Below are 19,657 nucleotides of genomic sequence, written 5' to 3' on the forward strand. Positions count from 1 at the left end.
ACTTTTCAAATTCCAAAACTTGAGGGCATGTTTTGAAATTATTCAAAACTAATTAATTCCATAACTTATGTGTTTAAAGTAGTTTTAATCCAAAAACTCTTCAAGTTCTATAACTTGAGGACAAGTTATGGAAGACTTTAAAGTAATAAAAGAATTAACTTTTCTTTATTTTATAACTTATGGAATTAATTAAGGTTACATATTTTATTACTTAATGAAGTGCTCTTGATCCTCCATAACTTGAGGACAAGACTCTTCATTTTTTGTAACCTTTGCCAACTTTTATGAGTTTTATGAAACTTAAATGTGACTTTTCATATAACTTGAGGACAAGTTACAAAAACACATTTTAGAATCAACTCTTAGATTAATTTGGATTGAAAACAATAATTTCACATAAATTTCTATTAATCTAAGCAACTCATAAGAACAAGATAATTCAAATCAAACTTTTTCATGTAATTAGTCTAATCACTAAACTAATTCAAAACATGAATCTATTGACAATTATCTTTGAAATTGGATTAGCATGAACATTACCACATCAAAAACAAGTTTATAAGTCCAAAAACATCTTAGGTAATGTTCCTAGTCCAATTCCAGCCAAAAAAGTCGAATTTATGCTCTCTGGGGGTCCAACTCGTCGAGTGCACGAACCAACTCGGCGAGTTGGATGCATTTTGCCTTGGACTCGGCGAGTCTGCTGGGCAGATAGCATCAAAACTCGATTTTTCAGCTACTTTTGCAAGTATAACAAGAAAACAAGCCTAGGCTCTGATACCACTGTTGGGTTATGAGCATTCTAACACTCCTAAGTGTACTTGCAACCCTAAATACCTTGGATCTATGTTTTCTCTATTATACATACAAATATGAACTTTCCAAGGTATTATCCTAATCTAGCATACAAAACAATGAATATAACAAGATAGACTACATACCTCTTTGATGTAGAAAGTCTTCATGAAGCTTGAGTGCCTAGTGCCCCAAGTGTGACACCTCAAATGGTTCACACAACATCAATTGCTTTGGGAATAACCTTGAGAGAAATGTAGAACACTTGAAATCGGCTAGCCCTTCTCTTACACACACTAGTGGCCAATTTTGGTCAAGAATAAGATGCATATATAGTTAGGGTTACACCATGTAAACCATAATTGACATGGCCTTTCATTTCCATTATCCATGGGTACAAAAACACCATGGAGCATCCATGAAGCATCATATGGGTTTTAGCCCAACTAGATAATCCATGGAGCATTAGCCCACTATATAAGTATGGATGATTTACATAATCAACCCATATATTTAATTAGTCTTCTTTTGATCACTTAATTAATCCTAGATTAATTCTTGATCAATACTAATTAAATAATCTTATTAATATACTAGAACTTATAATATATTAACCAACCTTAAGTGTTATTTCTCTCATTATAGTCTATCCAAATGCATGATGCCATGCAACACAAATGGACCATGTCGGGTCGGGTCAAGTCTTACCAATTATAGTTATGGACTTAGACATTAATCCAACAAAAACTGGGTACATCGTGTTAAGAAACCACCTCCTGAACGTAGATCTCAACCAACTTCTCAGTAAAAGAGCTCTCACAAATAACCAGAAAGTGAGAACTCTTCGTCAAACGATCCACAATCACCCAAATGGCATCAAAACCCTTCGCCGTATTTGGTAATTTCGTGATGAAATTTATGGTCATATGTTCCCATTTCTACAATGGGACCTCCAGAGGCTGTAACTTTCCGTGAGGGCGCTGATGTTCAGCCTCGACCTTCCAACAGGTCAAGCACCACTCCATGAACCATGTTATATCTCTCTTCATACATGGCCACCAGTAGCTATGTCTCAGGTCAAGATACATCTTTGTTGCACCTGGATGAATAGAAAATTTTGATTTGTGTGGCTCGTCCATAAAAGTCGGTTGGGTTCCACCCAAATAGGGCACCCAAATCCTTCCATGAAGTATTAACGGTCCCTTGCTATCGATATCAAAAGCTCAAACATGACCAACCACTCATTCACTTTTCTGATTCTCTTCCTTAATGGCTTCTGGCAGTGCATCCCTGATTATTTCCAAGATTGGATTCACCATTGTCATCCTTAAACAAACATCTTGAATCGGGGCACTGACGACCCTGCGGCTCAGAGCATCAGCCACCGCATTGGACTTACCGAGTTGGTACAAGATCTCGTAGTCGTAGTCTTTCACCACGTCAAGCCATCTCCGCTGTCTCATATTGAGGTTGGGTTGATCCATAAGATATCTCAAACTTTTATGGTCCGTGACCAGATCTTGAAGGCGAAAACTACATCCCCAGGATCAAGATCGTACGTAGGATAGTTCGCATCGTGGGGCTTCAGCTGCCTCGAAGCGTAAGCAATCACATACCCTCTCTGCAACAGTACAACACCCAAGGCCATAATCGATGCGCCACAATAGACCATAAAATCCTCAACTTCATTTAGGAGGGTAAGTACCAATGCCTCATAAATCTTCTGTTGAAGATTCTCAAACGTTGCATGTTGCTGAGGCCCCGAACTGAAAGTGGCGTCTTTCCTCGTCAGCCTAGTGAAAGGGATTCCAATCTTAGAGAAATATCTAATGAATCTCCTGTAGTAACCCGCCAAACCAAGGAAACTTCGAATCTTAGATGGAGAATCTGGAACCTCCCACCATATAACCACCTTAATCTTGGCTGGTTCAACTAAGATACCATTCTGGTTGACGAGGTTCCCTAGAAACTAAACCTCATGCAATCAGAAATCACACTTCGAGAACTTGGCGTACAGCCTCTCCACTCGCAGAACTCCAAGAATCTCATGAAGGTGCTCCTCATGTTGCTCCTTGGTTTTAGATTAGACTGAGATATCATCGATAAAAATGATCATCGGTCAATCCAAAATCATCATGTACAGTCGGTTCATGAAGTCCATGAACGTTGTCGGTGTGTTAGTGAGTCTGAAAGGCATCACCACAAACTTGTAATGACCATAACGAGTTTAGAAGGTTGTCTTCTGAATATTATCTTCTCTAACTCTCATCTAGTGGTAGCCTAACCTCAAATCAATCTTTGAAAACCAAGATGCTCCTTGTAACTGAGCGAAAAGATCATTGATCCTCGACAACGGGTAACAGTCTTCACCGTCAGCTTGTTCAACTCCCGATAATTAATGCACATCCAATGTTAACCATTATTCTTAACAAAAAGTACTGGTACTCCCAACAGCAAGCTACTTGTCCATATAAACTCCTTCCCCAAAAACTCCTAAAGCTGAGAGGATAACTCCTACATCTCAGGTGGCATAAGGCGATAAGGCGCCTTCGAGATTGGGGCAGCACCAGGGATCAAATTGATTCTGAAATCAACCTATCTCTTAGGAGGCATGCAAGGTCGGATATCTAGGAAAACATCGGGGAACTCACTCACTACCAGAACATCGGAGACAAGATTCTTCCCCTTGACCCATGTTTTAACCACATACACAAGATAACCCATGTAACTATGATGAAGACATTCCCTCGACCTGGCAGCAAAACAGAAAAAACAACCAACCCTAGTGCCCTCGCCATAAATGGTAAACACTCCCCCACTAGGGTCTCGAACTGTCACCAACTGTCGCTCACAATCAATCAAACCCCCATACCGACTCAACCTGTCCATGCCCATAATAACACAAACATCCCCCATGGTGATAGGAATGAGATCGATCAGGAAATCAACACCAAAAATCTCTAATACACAACCTTTATAAACATCAGAAGCCAAAGTCGTGTGATCATCCAAGATAGCCACTAGCAAAGGTCGGTCGAAAGACTCATGTGGAACACTAAGATCTCTATGAAAGGATGTTGAACCAAATGCCCAAATCGCACCCAAGTCGGACAACACTAAAGTAGGTACATAATTCACAAGAAAAGTACCTAAAAAATCATAATCATAAGCATGCATAAAGTAAGTCAACATAAATATAAAAATGAACACATACCAACAATGACGTCTAGTACTGCCCTAGCCTCCTCAGTTGACAACTAAAAATCTCTCACTCGAGCCTTCGAGGCTTCGGACGACCATCAGTAATGTGCAAGGTTAGTGGAGTAGGAGTATAATTTGGCATCGATGCAAGTAATGCACAATCGGCCTTTACATGGCCCGTCTGATTGCAGCTAAAACAGACCCGGAGACCAAACAGAAAATCCCTCGTGAAGTGTCCCTCCTTTTCACACTTATAGCACACCGTCCCTGTTTGACAAGGACCTTCATGGCCCTTACCTCACTTACTGCAAGTACGGCCCCTCTGACTTCCTGATCTAGAATCATCAGGCTTGAACCGCTTAGCCACCGACTGCGATTGCATTGGCCTCCTATCTCTCCTCTATGTCTCCACCTCAGCCTCTCTCACATGTGCCTCCAGTTCTAGCTCTCTCCTCCTGGAATCAGTCTGCAGCTCATCCAATGTCCGATATCGGGTTTTTGTCACTAACTCCCGAATATCCTTCTTGATCATACTCAAGTATCAGGTCATGCACACCTACTCAGATGACATATACTCAGGGCATAATAGGGCCTCTCATGGAACATCCTGGTGATCTCAGTCACCATCTCTGTCATCTGCTTGAACGACAGGAACTCATGAGTCAGTTGCTCCCTCTCCACCAATGGCACATACTCGGCATGGAACATCTCATAAAACAGTTCCCAAGTCATTGTGGACCGATTTGTAGGAGAGACATCTACGGTCACAAACTTACACCAGTCCTTTGCTCCCAAGCGAAGAAGGTTCAGTGCGAAACGAACCTTCAAGTTCTCCATACATGAACAAGTGTAAAATCATTCTTCAACATCAAAAACCCATCTCATAGCTGCAATCAGGTCCTTGACCTCGTTAAGCTCTGGGGGTTTCGTGTTGTTGAATTCCATGTACAACATCAAATCACCCCCATGTGGCCTCACGACAGTAATGCCTATAGTGCTTGCAGCAACGATCCTATGGATCTCATTATCACTAGTACCCAGCCTTTCCTAGTCGCTAGGCCTAAACTTCGGGTAGTCACTACCATACTGAAACACACAAGGAAAAGGTCAAAACAAGAACAAAACGTACACATACATAATATACATTCCTACATATTTCCTTAGTACCCAGGGTTCTTCCCAAATCACATACGATTCTTGTGCTTTCAGTAGTACAAGCCCATACTACCTTCCACACCTATTTGTAGTTGATTCGGGCGGCCCTCCCAGGGTCCTAGATTGCTACTTTCTCTACTCTAGGCATATCCAAACACACACATACACACACATACCTTATGGGCTCACCAGAACCACCACTATGCACTTAGATACTTATCCTAGGTTCCTCCTCAAACACCGCCCCATTCTGCAAGAATCTCTGCTAAACTCTCTAATTGCTTCACGTATACCAATTGTACATAAACCAAGACTCAATTAACGGTAGAATAAATGATTCTACCTCAAGTCCACAACTAGACAGGGTATAGGAAATAAGGCTAAACCAAACATTCTAAGGCTATAAAACCCTAACTATGTACAACCCTAAAGCATACACAAAGCAATTAACAACCTTAGTTTAAATCCTTAACAAAGCAACACAAGCAATTTCTAAAGCAAAAAGGCATCACACTTCAGGTGACTCTATCATGCACTTCCTGAGGGGCCCTTAGCTTATCTCTAGCATGCATCTCTATCAGTTCATGTAATAACTCAATAAAGAAAAATACAATTATGGGTATCTTGGGAGATCACTTTCGAGCTATTCTTCTTTGAAATTCTTTACTTCTTAAAAAGTTTTTATACATTTTTTTTCTCAGATCCTAGTTTCAACTGGAATCCCACGAGTATCCATCCAGATCTCTCAAACCAGGGCTTTGATACCAGCTTGTAATGTCCCATTTTCAAAACAAAATTTTCATTTTTAATTAAGGATAAAATATTGTTTCCTAAAAACCAAGTTAAGAAAAAGATAAGTATCTAATATAATCATCCCAAAATATCAGAGTATCAAAACAAGCGGAATCACAGAAACTACAGTTGAATGTGTACAATCAAGCCTTCACTTTCTCGCAATCATCTGAAGTACCTGAAACACATTAAATCAAAAAATATAAGCACGAAGCTTAGTGAGTTCCCCCAAAATACCACATACAACATATATAACAACACGTAGTTGTGTTGGGTCCGTATCGACCCTAAGTCTATATTGATTCCGAGCCCAGCTCGGCTCTTTCAAGTTTGTAACAACCCCGAGTTCATAACGACTCCGAGCCAATATTGACTCCGATTCCATATCGGATCCGTCAGGTCAGTATCAACCCGAGCCCATATAAGCACATCAGCAAGAGTCACAAAGACAGCATGCACAATCGACACCTAGTGTCATATAGTATAGTGAGAAGACTCACCTCACGAATAGCAGCTAAAACTACCATTGCTCTCATACATAGAGTAGGCAAGAGTAACTAGACATCTAAAAACAATAAAGAAGTACCCTCTCAGTCTACACCCTAAAATCCTAGCTTGACCCAAAAGTCAACCATGGTCAAGAGTCAATGCTATAGTCAACCTTAGCTGTAACACCCGCGTTTCTGGCTAAGCAATATTATGATGATGTAACAGTTGAAGTCAACAACTGTAACCTATTTAATGTAATAAAGAAGATTTATGTGAATATAATATGTTTCATGATTGTTATAATACAATAAAATAGGAAAATTTAGTTGAACAGTCCGTTAATTGTAATACTAAGTTCGCCAAAACATATATATTAATATATATTTATAAAGTCCACGTCGCCCCAATCCCGAAAATATAAATTTCTTAGAATCTAACTCCATATGAATTAGATATAATTTTTATAAGATATAAAAGTCAGTCATGCATAAAGAAAGTGTGACGTAAAAGGCTATGAAGAGAATGGTTGACTTTTAGCTAATACCACAAAAAGGAAAATCGTAGTACTCCTTAAAATAGGAATTTTGAGAAAAAGAATGTCAAACACGCAGTCTGTATGAGAGAGTTATGATTTTAGCAAAATTATTTAATTTTATAAATAATATGGACAAAAATCTAAATTCAAAATTAGCTGACAGAGTCTAAACGAAAATTGTAGATTTCGTCGATAGCTACGCGTGGATATAAAGAACGTCAAAAAAGGAGTTCGTATAAACGAGTTATAATTTTTAATAACATATTTACGTATCAAAATAAAGTATAAATCATATATACGTGTACATATATATACATATGTATATATCATTAGAAAGGTATCGACGATGCGGTCGTTATAAGACTAGTGTTGACTAGTTTCGACATTAGTTTGGTACAAATATCGTTAAATCTATCTAAAACAATATTATAAAGGAGTGTGTAGTCGTTTATATAACTATAAGGTCATTAAGTAACTATAGATGGTAGTTTTTGAAAATTCAATTACTATAAATAAGAGTCTCTAGGCTCTCATATTTCTTGCACCATTCTCTTGATTCAAGAGTCTTTCTCTTCTTATCCCTCTCAACATTTCGGTCCCTCGTGATTCGACTTCTCTTTCTGTAGTTTTAATATAATAAGGTGAGCGCTGAAGCGCTACAAGAATCTTTCTTAGAAAGATTCAGCAACAAAGTTCTGCCCCTGCAGATCCCGACTCCTAGTCAAACCCCCTTGTAAGTAAGATATGTTTACCCTACTTTAAGTATAGCTTATATTTAAAATTAGTATTGTTATTATGAACTTATAATAAATATTTGGGCTAGTATTATGACTCATATAAGTGTTGTTATAATATCTTTTTAACTACTCGCGATACGAGAAATCTGGTTTGAAAGGTCGCATAGGGTTGTTGGATTTCAGAACGAGTTAATTACTAAAATAGTCCTGCTATCCGGCGTTTCATGTCTGGCTCATGTCTGTATATAGTGGTTGGAAAGTATTGTTTAACGCTTATATAATAATAATAATAATAATAATAATAATAATAATAATAATAATAATAATAATAATAATAATAATAATTAGTCACGGTAAATATTATACTAAAATCTAATGGTAATGATACTAGGTTTCGTCAGAGGAAAGTAAATTAATAGAAGTGAAGCGTTGTCTGAGTTCGGAATCACCACCTTAACAAGATAGTGAATTGTTACTTTCATCTTACACATAGATATGAAGTATTTTATATAAATTACATGCTATGAGTGCATATTATCTGTTTACTTGATATTTATATTGGATGAACATTTTTATACAAGTTTTAAATGATTTAAAATGTATATGTATTTTATATCTACAAAAATATTAGGGTAAAAAATGGGTAGATGAAATAGACGATGTGTGATAAAATGATGAGAGGCCTTGGTGTTGACGATGATCCTGTCATTTTGCGGAGTATAGATGACGACCACGGACTATTCTAGACAGTCTATTGGAACGCTAGCAGGCTCGCAACCTGTAGGTGTTTGTGAACGATGTATTCACCGGTGTACTTCATCCCCCTCATGGTTGCCTTACGAATATTTATTGTTGAGGAACCCCCTTAGCAGTAGTGTCCATACCGATGAAAATCCTTTGGATAGGTCCCTTATGATCGATGTTTTAAAGACGTAAGGTGAGGATAACGAGAACGGGTAATCGGGTTGATTGATTTGATGAAACTAATAAACTATTTATTGTGGGTTGAAAACCCTATGTGCTCACTAGGCTCCCAAGCATGACCCACTCAGTTTCTTGTATTACAGGTAGTGGTACAAGAGCATAGCTGGATGACTTGATGAGGGATTATGGATTATAGGCCAGTAGATATAAATAAATGTTGTAAGGCCTACGTTGTTCTGTTTATGCTTTTGCTCAATATTAGCAATGACATCCCGAGGTTTTAATATAATGAAATACATTTCTTCGGAAATGCTTTGATAAAATCTTTATCATATTCTCTTTTGGGAACAAATTTCGCAACATTTTTGTTTAAAAGGTTACTCTGAATTTCAAATAAATCATAAACAAAACGGTCTTTTCTAGCCATGAAAATGGGGATGTCACATTAGTTGATTGTCACGTTGCGAGCACCCATGGGTCACATCGTGATATAGTTAGGACAAAACAGTCGTAGAAACACCCCTTGTCACGACGTGACGCACAACCTATCACGTCATGAGGCCTGATCTGGACAGCTTAGAGCATTAAGCTCCTAATCCCTTAAGCCAAACCTACAAACCTTCTAGAACATTTTCCCTAACCCAAAGGACCATAAAAATCATAGCTTTTTAGTCATGCATTTCCAAGGCATGACTTAAACACTAATGAGGTTAATAAAGAGAAAATAAGGCCAAATTTCATGCTTGGATTCCAAACAACCACAAATCCTTAGATCTAAGACATATGATAATTAAAAGGCCTTAATGATCCATAAAGTCGCTAACTTTATGGATACCATGCATGCTACCCAACCCAATCATGGAGAAAAGTGAATAAAACTTAGATCTAGAATGCATAAGTGAGAAAGGCAAGAGATTTAGGACTTACAAAGGTCCATAAACAATACAAGGTGGTGGGGAGGAGACTTGCATGCCAAGATAGCTCTTCAAGGTCACAATGGACGATAACTTCGATTTGGGCAGGAGGGAGGTGATGGAGGTTGAGGTTGTGCAAACCCTAGCCCCTCACTTCCCTTAAATAGGACGCAAAATACGAAATTAGGGTTAACCTGTTGTCATGTCGTGACCTCCTATACGTCACCATATGACCTACAATGATGGACACACATTTTTGTATCGATGGTCACGTTGTGAGGCTTCCTTCCTTACGTCTTGACCATTCATAAATTATGGTTTTACACCCTTAATTGAATCAAAAGCATAAAAATATCAAATACTTGAATTAAGTGTTACAAATATCATTATTAATTTATAAGGAATTTTCTAACATGTGCCTAAGGGTACATGTAAGAAATTTTAATTATGGTAATTATTAGACATGGTAACTATTAGACGTGTATTATTATTGGAATCAAGATTTCACATTAATTAACTACCTATTTCTTTTTTCAAATTTTCACTTTTATTATGTCCTTATAATTTTCCCTACTAAAACATATGCATTAGCACTATATTATTGATTTTTAGTTTCCTCTTAAATTTCCCTCCATTCCATGATTTATATACTAATATTTTTGGATTTTTTTTGTGATGATATCACTTTGTCACTTTTATCAAATAACAAGGAGGGTTTAGAAAGCATTTGGCAAGCATTACATATGAAAGAACGTGTATTTTTAGATCTGAATGAGGTTCCTGCCGAAGGAAACTCGATAGATGCTCAATATGAAAAAATTGTTATCGAAGAAGAAGAACCCAAAACATATGCCGTAGCACTAAATTATTGATTTTTAGTTTCCTCTTAAATTTCCCTCCATTCAATGATTTATATACTAATATTTTTGGATTTTTCTTTTGTGATGATATCACTTTGTCACTTTTATCAAATAACGAGGAGGTTTTAGAAAGCATTTGGCAAGCATTACATATGAACAAACGTACATTTTTAGATCTGAATGAGGTTCCTGCCGAAGAAAACTCGATAGATGCTCAATATGAAAAAAAAATTATTGAAGAACTGAGCAAAACAACAATGCAATTTTTGATGAACCGTTCGTTAGTCAATGTTTTCTAAGTGGAGAAGAGGATGTTGTTTTTTATCAAAATTATGCGAGAAATGATGGGTTTCGTTTCAAAAAGGAAGGTTCGTGAACACGAATACAGAAGAAAGGAAAAGACGTGACTTTTTTTATATCACCGTGAAGGAAAGTCGGAGTTTAAAATAATATTTCACAAAAAAACTAAGAAACCTAGTTTATACAAGATGTGAATGCAATGCCCACATGTGTATAACATTCAGAAGAATTAACAATGTTTTCTCTGAAGAGTGGCAAGTCACCAAGTTTGTTGCGGAGCATAATCATGTTGTGTTGTCTACTCAAGTGGTTCGATTTTTACCATCTTACCGTAATATTACATTAGAGAATGAAAAACGTATACTTTTATTAAAAGAAGGGGGTTTGTTTGTTACATAAATTATGAGGGTGATGGAGCTTGAAATGAATGTGAGACATGGAGAACTTTCTTTTCTTAAGAAGGATGTGTATAACCTTTTTACCAAAAATCATAAACTACACTCACAGAATGATGCAAGAGAGCTTTTGGAGTATTGTAAAAGTGCTAAAAGTGAAAATCTTAATTTTCAATATGCATTTACACTAGATAGTGAAAATAGGCTAGAACATATTTCTTAGTGTCATGCTCATTGTTTTGAATTGTACCAAAAATACGGAGATGTTGTAGTATTTGATACTACATACAAGGTGACTTCATACGACATGCTATTTGGCATATTTATTGTTATTGACAATCATTGAAGAACTATATCGATTGGTTATGCACTTCTACGTAACGAGAAACTAATTATGATTTAATGGTTCTTTAAGGTAACTATATTTTTGTTTTAGTATGTAACTAAGTTTCTTCAAATTATTTTATTTTTAGAATTGTGTGCAATTGATGAAAATTCACCCAAAACGATATGACCAATCAAGATCCTTGGATGAAAAAAAGCAATTGAAATGGAGATGGCTTATACTAAACATGCATTTTTCATATGGCATATCACCATTAAGTTTAGTAGTTGGTTTACTTCGGTCCTAAAACTGAGTACTCAAGTTGGTGCACCAAATTTTACAACTTATATAAGTTAGACTCGGCTGAAGTATTTGAGCAACAATGGCCATTAGTCATTGTAAAATACAATCTTGAAAAGAATAAACATGTGATAGCGTTGTACCAAATTAAAACATTATGGGTTCCAACTTATCTTCGTGACTTTTTCTTTGGTGGCATGACGACTACCGGAAGATCGGAAAGCATAAATCTGTTTATAAAAAAGTTTATATCTTCTCATACATGTCTAAGGGAGTTTATTAGAAAAATGAGTATTGGTATTATATTACTACATTTTATTTTAGTTTAAACATTTTTTTTATTAATCTTTTTACTTATACTTGTACATGTTGATCTTGTCATTGAAGATGTTGGTCATAAACAAATGCATGATGGTATGCTGGCAAAATATTAAGAGTCGCATTTTAGATCATTATAACCATTAGAAAAACAAGGTTACCAAGTTTGACTCCATTTGCATTCAAAAAGTTCGAAGAACAATTTGCTCAAGTGATTCAATATTTGGTTCGGGAAGAAAATGACACAAGTTTTATTGTCAAACATTACAAAGCGGCTCAATGTCATCAGGTGATTTGGGGTGGTAAGATGGCTAAATGCACTTGCAAAAACTTTGAATTTGTCGGGATACTTTGTCGTCGTATCTTAAGTGTATTTCTCCATAAGGGTTGCTTTGAAATTCCTTCTAGTTATTGGCTATCATGGTGGAGTCGTGAAGAAGCTCAATTTATTAAAATCTCTCGATTACACCATTAAGGAAATTTTGATGTTTCATCATCTTGTGGAAACAATAGTCATCTTGTAACTAATGCAATTGAGTTGGTTCAATGCCCTATTATCTCAAAAAACAAAAGGACGGACTAAGCAAAAGTGAATGAGAAGTGGAAAGGAATTAACAAGACAAGTAAAGCGTTGTAGACTTTGCAAATCTTCTAGTCACAACTTCGGCACATGTTCAGAGCATGAGGTTAATAATTTTCAACAAGTGGCTAAAAGAAAGAAACTTAATATTCAAACAGAAGATTTCAATCCCATCTTTCACTTTAAATGTTAAATTGTAAAATTAATATTGAACTCTATTTTTTGTTTTGAGATGAGAATACTTATCGTTTTCAATTCTCATCTTTTATTTTAAATGCTTGTCCAATGCTTACTAAATGTTTGTTAAATGCTCCTCGTCGTTATGATAAAGATGGTGAACTTATCTCCCTATTCTAATAAAAAAATATGTTTATTCATCTATTGACAAGTGTCATATTATTAGAACTCTTTCTTAATATTATATGTCATATATTATGCCACTTTTCAATCTATTAATTATCCATTTCAAGTTTCAAATTTCACACTTTAGTTACATTAAATTAATAATTGATTCTTCATTTTAAATTTTCTCACTCTAATTATATTAAATTAATAACATTATATTAAAAAATAAAATAAAATCAATACAGATTATAAAGTGATGATATAACTTCACGTATTTATTTAAATCAACGATTATAATTTTATATAACTAAAAAATATCTCTTAAATAATAATTTATTTAAAATAATTGATTAATAATTTTGATTTTTTAATATGAAAAGTTTAATTAATTTTATAATTGTGGTTCTTACGGGTTATAAACTAGTATGATATAAAAAAGAAATTTAAAAATATAATATATAGGAGCTGATACGTACACAACAATTTTTCTCCATACACAATTAGTGCTTTAAAATGTTGTATTGTACAACTATATAATACATGAATTGTTGTGTATGACAAAAAAACTATTGTATACGAATCATCGAATAAAGTAAATTTTTTGAGGAAACTAAAAATCTAGAATATAGTACCATTTCATACGATTTTAGTAGGGAAGATTAAAAGGAAATAATAAAAGTATAAATTTGGAAAAAAAAAAAAAAATACAATAGGAAGCTAATTAATGAATGTGAAATCGTGGTTTCAACAATAATATATAGACATGTCTGATATTTTATCATAATTAAAATTTCTTACGTATGCTCTTACCATTAGTCACATGTTAAAAAATCCCAATTTTGTGGATTTATTTTAATAATATTTTCGAAAACATAAAAATACTTTATACAAAGAATAGATATATAAATCCCAAAAGTTGTTAAACATGGGTTATTACTTATTATAATACAGCTATAATGAAATTGTGAAGCATGGTTATGTTTTTCATGGCTATTTGACGAAGCATGGTTTCGTGTTTCATGACTAGTCGACGTGGCAAATTGTACTCCAAAAGTTGTATTCAAACATCAAAGACTTGAAATACTTTCTAGAACAGATGAGCATTTATCATATTCAAAGAATTGAATTTCTATGTTAGAAAAACATAGATAAATCAAATTGGTGTTATTACTTATTACTCCCACTTGATTTTTCATTATAATTAGTAGAGGTGGCAAAAATTGACACGACACGAAACCCGACACGAAATAAACGAGTTTGGGTAAGATATTTCAACCCGTTTGACACGACACAAAAATTAAATGGATAAGGTTAGGGTTGAGAATTTCAACTCAAATATGACTCAAAAATGATCCGTTTATTTATATGCAAGTATTTTGAATTATTTAAATAAACTAGAGAGATACAAAATCAAATCCATAAGTAAAAGAAAGCCTTCGAATTGAATTGTTTTGTAATGTTGAAATAACTTAGCCATCTAGATCAAGACTTCATTTCAATTTTTCATTCTCTTCCAAACCATCCAGTCTCTTTCACCACTCTCGTATCCTCATGACCTTTGTCCTCCGCCTCCCCAACTCCCACTCTTTTAATTTTGTCCTCTGAACTTGCTATGACTTCATCTATTCTGCCTCCAAACTATTAGTTTTTCCTTTTTGCCTACCTAACTCCTACTCTTTCAACATGCTCAATCTTTTAACCTCACATGACACGACATATTTCGAGGCGGCTTCCCTAACCTGACACGAACTCGACACGAAAATAAACGGATTGACACAACACGACACGTTAATTAAATGGGCTAGGTTAGGGTCAAGTACTTTCAACCCGTTTAGTGTTTCGAGATAACACGAACCCGACACGACACGACACGATTGCCACCTCTAATAATTAGCACGTAGGCCTGATCTTAATCCGTTTTATAAGTTGATTTTCAATGACAGTAGTGATAACGGTTAGGTACCTGATGTGCATAAAAGTACCTACTAGTTTTAAATTTATAATATAACGAACTTAACTAGCTAAAATGCACCTAGGTAGTGTACCTGATCGAATTATAGAATAGTTTAGCTAAGTCGGTTGTCGATCATAGGGAACAGATTTAATTAACTAACCTAATTACTAAATATTAACCTAAAATAAGCAAAGATTTAAATTGGTTTTTATCTTATTTTAAAAGTTCAGACAAACTTTAACAATTAACTGATAGTTTTAATCAATATTCTAAAAACACTTCCGTTTAGTTCGAATCCACTTCTCATCTATGGTTAGCTACTAATTATGGATAATTAAAGTTGGTTACCAATTATTATATTATTAGTAATTTAAGTCCAAATTTACTAATGTTTAACTAATTCATATAAAACTATACATGATCACACAGAATTAGTTATGGATTATGAATGGAGCTATGTAAGATTTATTAAGCAAACACAATTATGGTCATAATTTATGTTCTATATCACAATTAAATCTAATTACTTCAATGACTTATCTAAGATTTTGTCGATCCTAGCTCTAGCAATTTAATGGTCACTAAATCACTAGGTGTCAAGTTTATGTAATTTCATAGTCACCAAGCTACACATAACACGAATTTAAGGAATTTAAGTATCAAATATTAGCATGCTAGGTATTAACAATCAAACACAAGCACATAACCAACTAGTAAAATCCATAATTAATAAATTAATCCATGAAGTTGAAGCTTCATCTAGCTAAACAGTAGCAGCTAGATTCAGCTGCTCATGGTTGAAATCAAACACATATATTCAACAAATAAGAACATAGTTGAATGTACCAAACTAAGTAATGGTTATGATCTTCAATCAATTCTTCTTCCTTGGATGCTTTACACTTGAATTCTCTGCTTTATTTTTCTCCAGAATTTTCTCTCTAAAACCTCCAAATCTCCAAAAGAACTCAAGTTCGTAAGTGCCAAGCATATATATAGCTTTTCGTAATTACCCTGCTCACGTTGTGAGCTCTGTTATAATCCATATCGAACACGGATTCTAGCTTCCAAATGTTTATCTTCTAGAACATTGATGCTCACGTCGTGAGTTCGAATTTTTAGCAGAAATCTTCATCTTTATAGCTCCAATCCTCCAAAGTTCCGATCTTTGTCGCTTTTGGTCCTTTTTCTTCAAGAATGCTCATTTTAGCTACAAAATACCATTAAATCAGATCAGTACCATATATCTTTGCAAATAACCAAAATATTAATCAAAATGTAATAAAATATTGCCTAAAATGTGTGTAAATATGGAAATATCAGTATTGTTATATTTGTTGTCAGATAAATATACAAGGTCAATACAAATTAACGAACTAAAATTCTAAATTTACATCGAACCGTTCATCTTGAATTTATACAGAAACATACATAAAATTAAGCACATAAAAAAAGTTTTTTTTTTGAAGTTAATGAATGGAAGTTATTAAGAAAAATCAGATTATATATATTACAGATGATAAACTAGAAAGTTTATAAAATGGTGTCATGAAAGTGATATTTTACAAAGTTGAAAGTAATAGGGTCAAAGTGACATTTTACAAAGTAGAAGGAAATGTCATTATACTATATATTTTTTGAAAAAAAATACAGGGTGTAAAATATCATTTCATAAAGTAGAGGGGTGACAAATGTCTGTGGAAACATCCATAATTGTATGTTGCTATTAACTTGTCTGCTGCACGTTGCAGCAGGGACAATCCTTTCATAAGTTGAATTTTGACTATCATATTTGTAAAAGTTACATATCACTCTAGTTGTTGGTAGGTAAATATACAAGATCAATATTGACTAACTCTAATTTATGCAATCAAATGAATACATATTATAAGTGACTCATCAATTAGTATGTAATACTTGTATGTAAAAATATGTATGGAATTGTACACAAAATTTATGTTGAACTTTACTCGAACTTGGCTTATATGTATAAAACGTACAAAATTACATTGAAAAAACAAGTATTTTTTCTTTTGAACTAAAACGAACGAAAATATTAAATTTATGTTGGAAAAGACAAGTCTTTTTTAAAAAAATAATTAACGAACAAAGTTTTAAACTTGCGTCGCAACGCTGACCACCTCGAACTTATACCGACACATACATAAAAATAAACACGTAAGAAGTTAGTTTTTTATGTAAACGAAAGAAATTTATTAAGAAAAATCAAAGTATGTATATTACGGTGTGAGCAGAAAAGTTTAGAAAATTAAGGGGATGAAAATGACATTTTACAAAATTCAAAATAGATGGATTAGAATGATATTTTTAAAATTTATGGGGGGAGGGGGGGAGGGAGGGGAGATGTTGATTTACAAAATATTTTAAAGAATGTAAAATATCATTTTAGAAAGTGAAGTAAGCAAATCGTCAATGGAAGCACTCGATGATGTTACCTTTTAATAGAGATCTAATTAGCAGTTTTTCATTTTTTTAGAGAAATATTAAAAAATATTCTAATATTTTCGGTCACTTTACGAAATAGTCACAAGTTAATTTTTTCTATATAAAAATTTTCAAAAAATCGGTAAAATATTGCATTATGAACCATGGCTCATTGTTTAGCGGGTGACAAATTAATTTGGTAATATTTTGTAATTTGACCAAAAATATTGAGAGTTTTCCTAAAATACTTTTATGTTTAATTTTTTTTTATTATGTTATTAAAGACGCAAATAAATATATTATTTTGTAAATTGGTTATTATTAATATTATTAAATAAATTCATATATAAGTCTTTTATACATATATATATATATATATATATATATATATAATACTTATATATCCATTCATTTAATAATATTAATATGTATTTTAAATATATTTATATATACAATTATTTAATAATATTAATAATAACAAATTTTAAAAATAATATATTTATTTGCGATTTAAATAAAATAATAAAAACTAAAAATAAAAATAAAAATAAAGGTTTTTGGAGAAAAGTCTTAATGTTTTGGGTTCGTTTACAAAATACTCCCAAATTAATTTCTTGTCGACTGAACTAGGAGAAAAAGGTTAGAATGCCATATTTTATCGGTTTTTAAGATTTTTTTTTTTTGTAAAAAGTTAATTTGGGATTATTTCGTAAAACGATCTAAAATATTGTGACTTTTCAGTCAATTGAATTTTGACGATTGTATTGATAAAAATTAGGTGATATTACTTTCGTTGGTAGATAAATATATAAAGACGGTACCACTGAGAAAACGATCGGTGGATGAGGTAAATACGAAAGTTTAGAAAGTCGAGTGGATGAAAAAGAATGAAAATGGTCAAAATATTTACAACGAAATGTAAAGAAATTCGAATTTGTACTAACACGTTCATAAAAATAAGCAAGTAAGATTATTTATTTTAAACCAGTAAAAAGTCGAGTGGATGAAAAAGAATGAAAATGGCATCGTACTTTAAAAGGTTTACTTGCCTATAGTAGCAACGTTCTTACATAGTGCTACAAAGACTTTATTTGATATTTATTTCTATTATTGGTAATTAAATATATGTGTTGTCATTTGAGGAAAATAAGGTCGTATAATAGAATATCCAAGGTGGGGGGGGACCAAAAGCCACATTTCCACAAACTAATGTGGCAAAAACTTGAGGTTTCACTTTTGGTAAAAGTCAGGGACCAAAAGATTGAAACTCTTGAACTCTTTGTGGCTAGCAGTAGAGAATATCGAAGTTGGAGGACCAAAATTGTCAACTTCAGAAACTTATGTGGCAAAAAGTTGACGATGGACCAAAAGTATCATAGTGTAGAAACTTTTGAGACAAAACTTTGAAAAAGTTAAGGAGGGACCAAAAGTGGCAAAGTGTAAAAAGTTGAGGAGAGACCAAAAGCGGCAAAGTATTGAAACTTTTATGGCAAAGTGTTGAAACTTTTGTAGCAAAACTTATAATAATAGAAGATGTACTATTCCTAAGACCTTTGTGCATTAATATATATATATATATGCATGGACTAAATCTTTCAAAATGATAAACCTTTGCTATAGGGATAAAATCTGCTAAAATATAAAACATTTAAATTGCAAGAACTAAATTTGCCAAAAATATAAAACATTTTTTCGTTTGGACTAAATCTGCCAAAATGTATAACCTTTTTTGTAAGCTTTAAATATGCCAAAATGTAAAACCATTGTTTGTAGGGACTAAATCTATCAAAATGGAAACCTTTATTGTGGAGACTAAATCTACCAAAATATATAACAAATATGGGACTAAGAGTGTAAAGCTTGGAAAGAGTTGTGGCTAATTTTTGAAAGCCATAAACTTTACTATTCCTTATCTCAATGAGCTTAAATGTGTCAAAATGGAAAACCTTTGTTATAGGAATTAAATTTGTCAAAATGTAAAACATTTAAACTATAGAGACTAACTCTGTCAAAAATGTAAAACCTTTTTTGTAGGCACTAAATTTGACAAAATACAAAACCTTTGTTGCAATGACTAAATCTGCCAAAATGTAAAATATTTGTTTGCAGGGACTAAATCTGTCATAATAGAAACCCTTTATTGTAGAGACTAAATCTACCAAAATGTAAAACAAATAAGGGACTAAAAGTGTAAAACTTGGAAAGAGTTGCAGCTAATTTCTAAAGGCCACAAACTTTACTATTCCTAAGCTCATTCATTTATGTTTTAGAATGAAAATTCATCTATATACCA

The sequence above is a fragment of the Lactuca serriola genome, chromosome 7, assembly GCF_051521515.1.
Source record: "Lactuca serriola cultivar US96UC23 chromosome 7, Lser_US96UC23_V15, whole genome shotgun sequence".
Classification (NCBI taxonomy): domain Eukaryota; kingdom Viridiplantae; phylum Streptophyta; class Magnoliopsida; order Asterales; family Asteraceae; genus Lactuca; species Lactuca serriola.